Source organism: Squalius cephalus (genome assembly GCF_949319135.1).
Source record: "Squalius cephalus genome assembly, chromosome: 24".
NCBI lineage: Eukaryota > Metazoa > Chordata > Actinopteri > Cypriniformes > Leuciscidae > Squalius > Squalius cephalus.
This window is the reverse complement of record NC_137145.1, coordinates 16766281-16776176: the sequence shown is the minus strand read 5'-3', so window position 1 is coordinate 16776176 and position 9896 is coordinate 16766281.

The following is a 9896-nucleotide window of genomic DNA, read 5'->3' as shown; positions in this document are numbered from 1 at the left end:
CTTTCAGCCTCACTGTTTATCATATGTTATTTTACGTAATCTGCTTCTGTCAGTCACTCTGTCACATTATCTGTGCGTGTGTCTGTTCCTCAGAGTCATGGTAAATGATCTATTGAAGCTCTTGGTCTAGCTGCAGTTTGCATTTACGCAGGGAAGACATATATTGAAGAATAATTTCAGAGGCAAAAAAGGTTGGTGATCAAAGCACATCTAAATCCATCTGTTGCTCAGCTATTAATATTTAATAGACATTCCCACTGAATAGCCACATTTATTGCATGATGCAGAGCACTGCCTGAAACAAATATGAACAAACCCATGTGTCTCCTCTAGCCATGTTTAAATTTTAACGTGTTCATGTTATTGAAGCTTTCGTAAGTATATGATAAGCGGGACAGGCGATTCCTTTGATCTGCAATCCCATATGGTTGTGGATTTCCTCTACACAACCATTGTGACTACGCGGTTTACACATTATGTTGTCAAACCCCACCACATGACAAATAAGGTTTGTTATAACAGTCTCATAACAGTGTAATTAATCTGTAATTACATTACAACAATCAATATCTGCATGTAGATTATTGCAATGTAATTACAGTGTTGTATGTATATATGTATGTGTATATATCCATGTACTTAATAATAACACAAGTATTCCCATGTGTTTCTTAAATGCAAAGCCTGCACTAGCTGCTATCAGTCATCCTCATTCTGTATTGTTGCCTGTATCTGTTGCCCTATACGCCGTGACTGAGGCTTTTCTCCTCAAGAGGATGGGGCAGAGGGGCAGAGGTCCCCCAAAACCAGAAAGAAAAGATCTTTTTCGGTTGCATGTGAAGGAAGCTAATGCTTCTGGGTGCAGAGAGGAAGGATTTAGAGCTCTCGGGGAGATTTAGTTGCCTTATCTATGATAAAAATCAATAGCGGTAAAGACTACAATGAGCACTGGGGAGACGGGATTGTCGGAAGGCTCAGGATATATTACGCGAGGAAACGCATACGTTTTTGTCCCTCTTATGTGCTGAGAGGGACTGCCTTAATGGTTAACGATGTATCAGAAAAAAGCCAGCGGTAAAACCGATGGAATGAGAGGAGGAAGAGAAAAGGTCAACATTCTAGAATTAGTGGGGAAAGTTTCGCAGAGTTCACACATATAACGAGCACTGTCACAACAACCTCTCTTGATTTCCTCTTGCAAAAGCCTTTTATTGGATTTATTAGGCCCAGGATGCCAATAGCAATTTCAGTGTTCCTGTAAAATGCTAACACCGTAGCTGCTAGTTCTTGGAAACAGGACCAATTAGACGGCAAAAGCTGGCGCCAAAATGGCAGTGGTTCTTAGGTCTCAGGTCTGTCTCAATTGGCATTTGAGTCATTTATTGTTGTAATGGAGAATTTGATTCTATTACATGCTTGTTTGGAAGTCATTAGGCAATTAAACATGACAGATGCATTCACAGATGTGATCTGAGATGACGTGGTGTTTTAAGACCTTGATATTTAAAAAAAAACTGGCCCATCAGTGTTCATAAGCATCAAGTGTTCAATTCCACTACCACTAGGTGGCAGCATTAGATGGTGTCAATGTAAGTTTGCCTGGGATTTGATGCTTTTTTAAAAAAATCCTCTTTCAGAGATGTTTTATTCATTCCACTCAGTGTCAAGAGATGGTTATTGCTTTAAAAATGGTCAAACCAAAGCCACCAGCAAAATGTAATTTATTGTATCCTCAATGCCAGATTAATGACTTATATTGGTAGGTATTGGATGTGGTAGATATGGTAGTAGGTAGATATGGTAGGTATAGATGAATATTTGTGTGGAGATAGATGGATGGATGGATGGATAAAAAATTAGTAGCTGAACTTTAATGAAAATTAAATGCTGACATTATATCTGAATGTGAACTGAGAGTTGAACACACTCAGGTTCATGTTGTATATTGTTCAAACTCCCTTTGTTAAAGCCACAAGGTCTCAGAACAGTCTCTTTCCTACAGGATATTTTTATAATCTTAATGCAATCAGTGTTCTTCCTGCCTTTTCATAAAGTGTGTGTGTGTGTGTGTGTTACAGAAAGCGTGGGCAGGGCCAGAGCTGCATGTTCAATTTTCAGCATAATGCTGCTGCAAGAACTAGTGCGCAGGGCCTAGTTAATATTCAGTCCATCCTGACCCATTTGAGGACGTCTGGTACTTCCAGAGTTGTCATGCCTCAGTTCAGTGCTGTAGGCTTCTTTTCAGCTCTCTAAATAGCAGCATGTCACTGGCTGCTCTGCCAGTACAATGAAACCAGGCCAGCTCTCCTCCTCCTTCTCTCCACTTTCATTATTGCCATTAAAGTAGCCAATTTGCATGGCCAGTGGTTTGGCTGACCTCTAGTGGAGACCGGCTCTGCTGGTCTGGCTTTCATTCCTTTTTTTTGTTTTTTTTGTTTTTTTTGTCTGTTTCCACACTTGGCTATATTAGAAAATTCCCTTGTTTGACGAGGAGGTCACTTTTCCAGTCCGTTTTTTTTTTTTTTTTTACCCACTGCTGGCAGGGGAGGATTTATCCAATCTCCTGGATATTGACTAGACAAGAATTAGCCAGTTGGAAGACTTTCAGCTCGCACTAAATTCAGTTATTGATTTCTTCTGCAAAACAAAATATCCTCTGATCTGCTAATGCAGTCAAGTCAGGAATATTTAATGATGAAAAAGCTTTCAATATTTCATGCAGTCACATGGCTCTAGCTCTTAATTCTGATTGGACCAGCCATGCTATAAATTGCACGGTGATGCACATATTATGTTTTGCCGCATTAACACCATGCCGTTATTACCGTAGATTCTAAATGACAATCTGAGACGTTCTACTCATAGCTGTTCACATCCTCTGACTCAGAATTATAAATGTGTTGTGACAACACTATACAATACTACAAAGTAATGTAAATGCATTATTGTTATTATATAGTTATTCAACTCCGCTACATTAAATTGTATTGCATGTCTTTTATTTATGTTCAGATTCTTGCACAATTAAGACAATTATTAAACAAAAATATTACCAAATAACTAACTACATTTTATTGACGAATCTACTGCCATTTCGAGCATTTCCAGATGGCGTTACATCGATCAGGTGGTACAATTTAGAAAATTAAGTTTTTACAAGTTCGAGGTGGTGTAGGTATTGGCACATTTTTCCAATGTTGTCTTCCAACCCCCTTTAACTGTGATAATGCACTCCATGTCTTATTGCTTTATTCCAGTTGTCTTTAAATTCTACGTGCATTCTGCCATTCTCACCTCTCACTGCAGACATCTTTTTCAGTACATACAGCCAGTCTCCTTTCTTTCTGACTGGAGGGCGGGAGGAAATCGGGTGGAGAGGCTGCGATATGTACCCAGATGGCTTCTCGCTGTGGCTGTAGGCCGACTCCCATGTGCCACACTCTTTAATCTCCCTCAACTGTGAAGCCGGGATATCTAAATTAGAGAGGAGAGGAGAGGAGAGAAGAGCTGCCATTCTCCATGCTTCAGGTTGTTTATTTGCCGTGACTGGGCTGCGGAGGTAGAACAAATGGAGAGCCCAGGGAGAGGCTTAGGACTGCGACTCGGCTAAGAGCCTTTTAAGAGAAGGGTCATTAACGCCAGTCCTCAGCTACACCAGCTCGAACGGCCCGCCACATGAAGGAACGGACACGGGCGGGAGAGGATAGGCTGAGGCAAATGCATCATTATTTACCCTAGTGGATTTGTAAACAGAAAACCGGCCCCAGAACGACAACGGTCCCCTTATTCCAACCTCTATTCATTACGAGCAAAACCTCGGTGCCGCTCGCCGTTCAGTGGGTGAGGACGACCTCTGCCCGTATCATCCGCTGTTTGTGCCGAGCCGGGCTGTTGTTTACGGAAAGCGTAGTCTGTTTACGGGAGTATGCTAATGAGGTCATAGCCTCTAGGTCTTGAGATCAGAGAGGCTCAGCGTGGAGCAGGAGCCCGAGGCGGCCGCCTCACGGGGAGCTGAAGGGAGAGAGTGTCTAACATGACAGTAATGCTGAAAACAATTTTTATAAGGCCGTGTTTATGACATGCTCAGTGGCAGAAAGGCTGTTTGCTGTCGAGACGGTTGGAGTACGTATCGTATGAGATGCTACAATCAAAGTCAGCGAGACGGCTGGGGTGGGGGTTGCTTTCTTTTATTCCGAAATGAGAATTATTAGGGTAATCTTAGTAACTTTGTTTTTGTTCTATACCATTAAGCAAATCCTAATTGCCAATTACCTTGATTTATAATCTAAAATGCTCCTCAAGAGTTCATTTAATGGTGCATTGGTAATTGAACATGGTAATTGCTTTCTTCTCAAGTTGTTCGGGACATTTTGACCTGGAGAAAATTTTCTTTTTCCCCAAAATACTAGTAAATGTTATCGCATTGGACTGAAACTTAGTGACTTTGTTCACAAAGGGTATAACTACTTCTCAAAATGTTTTTTGACAATTTTCGTTACACTTTGTACAAAATAGAAGTTTTTCAAAACAAACTTCCTGGTGAAACATTAAAGTAGACTAGTGTGATCAACAGTGATCAATTTTTTTCCATATTTTATTTAATATTGTGAAAATTATTCATAAATAATGCTTTTTTTACTCAAAAAATGAGATGCCTATTCTCAGATAAATGAGGCCTACGATTAATCAGATGCAAACAGAAATATAAAACCAGTCCTATTTGAAAGAAAACAAGTTGACAAAAAGATTGAATCCAATATTGGGTGATAATATAGCATAACAAGTGATTTATAAGCAATTTTTTATAGTATGGTCATTTTGACCGGGAACACCACAAGTGTTATAGGGTTTTGAACACAACCGAACAGAGGTGTCTCTTTGGTTTGGCACATTTTTCTTGGTTAAACACCTAGAAATAGGAAATCATAGTAGATTTTGGTAGATTCGTTCATTTATTTAGAAGGTTATGTTTCACACAGATGAATAATTATGCCTAATGTCTTTTTAGAGCAAACTGAAATCTCTCAAACTGCCAAAATGAACTGAACTTGCCAAGAAGTTCTTTGAATTTCAAGTGAACCCCTTAAAATGATGTTGCCATCATTAAATACAGAAAAAAACTAACAAAAATACTCCTGTATGATTATAGTTTGAGGCTGGTTTCATCTTTCTATATACATGTCTCTCTTTGCAGTTTTTATGACTTGAAAGTGGATGTCTCACTTACAGATTCTAACAAGGTCACAGTTGTCAACAAGTGGCAAGGCCGCAGAGTGATATACTGTGGCCTAAAGCAAACAACATTTCTCATCCTACTGGAATACTTAGTGTACGAGCGGCCCAGGAAATCTGGACGCCCATCTTTGGGTCGAGATCCAAGGTGCTCCGAGCTCTGTCACAGGCCAACTCATTCTGCTGATATACGACTGGCTCAAAAACAACCTTCAAGCTGTAAGGTATCCAACTATTTCTCTCTCTCAGTGCCTCTTTTCACTCTTTTAGTGAATTGCCTAGGTTAAAAATACATTTGGGGAAATTTGCCATGCTTTTCCCTGTCTAAACGAAAGGAATTAAAATGGAAGTCTTTACTGATTACTATGCTGTCAATAGATTTTTTCTATTGCACGCTTTTGATTTTAATCGTGATTAATCGCACACTCGTATCATGAAATAAATACACCATTTATCTTGTTTAACACTAGTCATCATTTGCTATATCCAGCAAAGTAAACCGTCAGATTGAACGCTGGTTTGCTTTATCCAGCCGAGAAAAGTAGATTGCATATCATCTGGCCATACGGCGATGTGATGTTTTGATGTTCCGTTCAGTCTGTATTTCACACTGCACGATGTCTCGTGCACTTCAGAATCCTGTTTTTTTTATATATAAATATAAACATTGATCAGCGAGCATACACAGAAGCTCAACCAAACCTGCTTAACGTGCGAGAACAAACCTCACTGGTTCTTGTTGAAGCTCAGACGTGAACCTCATTGGGTCTCACACGTCAAGCGAACATGCTTGAGCTTTGATTGCTTATATGTGAATAAAAGCTTAAATTCAATCTGTTCATCATATAAAGTGATCGAGTGATCGGAAATTTTGGACTAAACTGCTCAATTCATATGGATTTGTTTTATAATCTCTCTATGAAATTTTTGAAGTGTCAAAGTGGTAGTTGCGTAGCTGTCAATAGATGGACACTATATGTATATAAATTTTTTTTTCTATATGTAACCTGTAATTTCTATCTGACATGTATTTATCAAAGCAATGCAATTAGTAAAAAAGTCCATGGAGGACCTGCACACTTTGGCACACACCTGAACATGGAATCTCAACAGTTGTTTCCTTGCCCAGGTACGTCCCTCTCCCCAGGTCCTAATTAGTTTTAACGGAAAGCCATTATGCCATGGCAGTGTAGACGAACTTGCAGGTGGCTGGAATCACACACTAATTGAAAAACAGTAATTAAAACCCCAGGTAGCTGGCCTCTGTGTTCACCAAGAAAGCCAGGGTGATACAAAAAGTTGTGAAGTTGACAGGAAGACTGTCACAAGTTGCTTCGTGAAAAAGAAACCTGTGCCTAAAAGCCTCACTTTTATAACCAGTCTGATATTACTTTGTGTAATTGGCCTCAGCTCAGGAAACCCGGCTGTTTCCAGAGAAAGGGATCAGATGGAGGACGAAGTGGTAACTTCGAGATTGATGGAAGCCAGACAGGCACTGGACTCTACGGAATGAGAAAGTGTCAGTCAGCCAGTTTATTGGTAGTCATTATTGAAAAGTGAGTCGCACTTCTGCGCTGATTTACAGTTGACAACAGCACATCAGCTCCAGTCACATCCTGTCTAGCAGGGTATCAGCTGTTCTGCGAATTCATGGCTTTTGGAGCTAATGTTTCACGTCTCTCGTGGCTGAAGTGATGAGATCTGGACCATCTGATCACATTGTGCTGTCTTTAGTTGTGTGATGTCAATGGTAGACACGGTTCTCACGTGGCTGTGCTGTCAAGCATCTAACGTCTCTAAACCTCAGGGACTGGGCCCTAAATTCACAGCCCATATGGTGTGAACGAAGTAAATAATTTGCTCAGTGGAGTGAAAAAGTATCATCGGAGCAATCTGTTGTTATTAAAGTGTGAGCACAGGGTTGAACAGCTATTTTCGCCTTTCAGAACTATTTGGAGCTATTGAACAAAACATGATGTGCTTATTCCACATCTGACATTATAATTGCTAGAGCCAGAGGTTGAACTATAACAATGAACAACACACTGTGAAGTGATGCGATGACTGGTTCTCTCAGATCTTTCATTGGTGGCCGGAGCAATCACAGCCAATCGAATTCTGCTCCTTAAACTCTAAAACTGCGTTCAGAGGCTGCATTTACAGTAACATGCTGTATACAGGTTCTACAGTAACACATTTCTGTAGTTTTCACAGCATTATTACTGGAAAATGAACAAATGCTTAGTGTATTATGCAGTTAAATGTTAAAATAACTCCAATATCATACACTAGAGTTGTGTGGGGTGGGAGTAAATTAAGCACGATCTGCTGTGACATTACAATCTTGTTGCATTGTGGTCTTTGGGTCTGCATGACGTGTACATATTGAGTAGAAACCGAGGGGTCGAGGGTATGTCCAAATAAACTTCCCTCGCCCACTTGACGAAGTTGAACTCACTTCAAAATGGCGATGGGGATTCTCCCAAGGGGGAGTGCTTAGGAAGGTTCCCGAGTGTATTTCTAGTTTTCAACAGATGCAGCCTTTTAAATGACTGTATCCCATAGTGAAAAGCGTTGAAACTGACCTTCCATTTCCTCTGTGATAAATGAATCACTATTGTACAAGATTCTGTTCTCCTTCCTTAATGGCTGATCAAAAACTATTGTGATGATGATAACTCTCTTAAACAGTTAGCACTATGCTAAGCTAGTAGACTAACTTCTGATTGAAAGATAACTGACACATGCATAAAGGAAAGGAATGTTTAAGGAATTCATTTGATCTTTGAGTTATTACTTATCATATTGTCATGAATATTAAGAATAATACAACAGTGACTTTCTAACATTTCTAATCTGGCACCCCATACCCATAAAAAGTTGTATCAGCAAATGAAACGGCTTGTTGAGTTATGAGTATAGGATCTTGCATCGCATCTAAGGGAATATTATCTTTTTCGAATACTGTTTGAAAAATATATTAATTATGCATAATTTTACATAACATTTTATTTGATAAGCAGTATTTTATGAATATTTCTGGAGCTAAAAATAAAAGATTTACCTGAAATGTCTGAACTTTTTAATCTTTTGTTTTTGGCAAAACGTTAAATATTTTTATATTTATTAATAACAATGAATTATAATCAAAGTAACTAATTATTAGTATTATTATTATACATAATAATAATGATTAATTAATTATAATTAAAGTAACTCACCAGAAACACATTTTTAATCTTTTATTTTTGACACTCAAATATTTACAAAATACCAAACATAAAATGCCAAAAATAAAAGATTTACCTGAAATACCCTATATAACTTTTTAATCTTTTATTTTTGGCACAGGCACAGTCATTTATTTTTGTAGCAAAATGGGTCCAGTATTTTTTTTGTCCTGCCCCTGTGGTGATCTCATTTATCTACGAGTGAAAGATGTTTTTAATAAAAGTCCTACTGGTTTCCTGAACTCTCTCGCACCGTTTGAGTTCCCGGTTCCCGTTCTGCGAAGTGCTCCGAGCAATAATGCTACCCTTGTCAGGTGATTTACGGAGACCGCTTCCAGAAAGCAGGATTAAGTAAGGACACATATTCAGCTGCCGGACACAGATAGCAGCCTCTGCTGTGTTTATGGATTCTGCTTAAGCAGTGGCTCAGGAATAGTCAGAGACTCTCAGCTTCACAAGTGCACAAACACAGCACTGAAGTGTAAGCCATCATGTCCTGCTGAGTTACACAGAAATAAAAGGCCTCTGTGCGCCACAGATTACAGAATTCAGTACGAGTCGGGAAGTGTTATGGAAAGGGATGAGAAGTGTAAGGAGTTTAACGATTCTGGTTTCAATTCAGATTCCTAACAGATCTAGTTTGTTAATGATTACATTAATGATTCTTTTATAACTTTTGGGAAAGAAATATATGGGAAGGACATTGACAAGGTCAAATCTTACCTGACCCATAACAAGCACCTTTGTTGGTCTAACCTAGTACAGACACGTTGGTTCAGTGACGTTAAATATTATTTTTAATTATCATTAATTAATTATAATTAAGGTAACTCACCAGACACAAGTTGTTAATCTTTTATATTTGGCACTAGGATATTCACAAAATACTGCTTACTGTGTAAAAATTAAATGTGAAATCATGCACTGTACAATGGTACACAGTATTACCAAGAGATTTTCAAAAAAGATGTTTTAAAGGAGTGGTATAATGCCCTTTTCACAAAATGTAAAATAAGTCTTTGATGAGTGTGTATGTGAAGTTTTAGCTCAAAACACCCCACAGATATTTTTATATAGCATGTTAAAATTGTCAATTTTTGAGGGTGAGCAAAAACGCACCGTTTTGTGTCTGTTCCTTTAAATGCAAATGAGCTGCTGATCCCAGCACAGAGGGCGGAGCTACACGAGCTTGCACTCACACAGACATGCACTGAACATTTCGAAAATTTTTAGCCTTTTATGTTCAAACTGGATTCAGACAATTATGGAGAGACTCAAGAAGAAGTGACAACATGTAGAAGCAACAGAACGTTTCTGAAGGATTAGTTGATGAATTTATGTAGCTTGTGTGTAGTTATCTTCTAGTCACTGATTAGCATATTCTGTCTTGATAATCTATAAATCGCATTCAGGGGCGGGGTTTATGTAAATTTT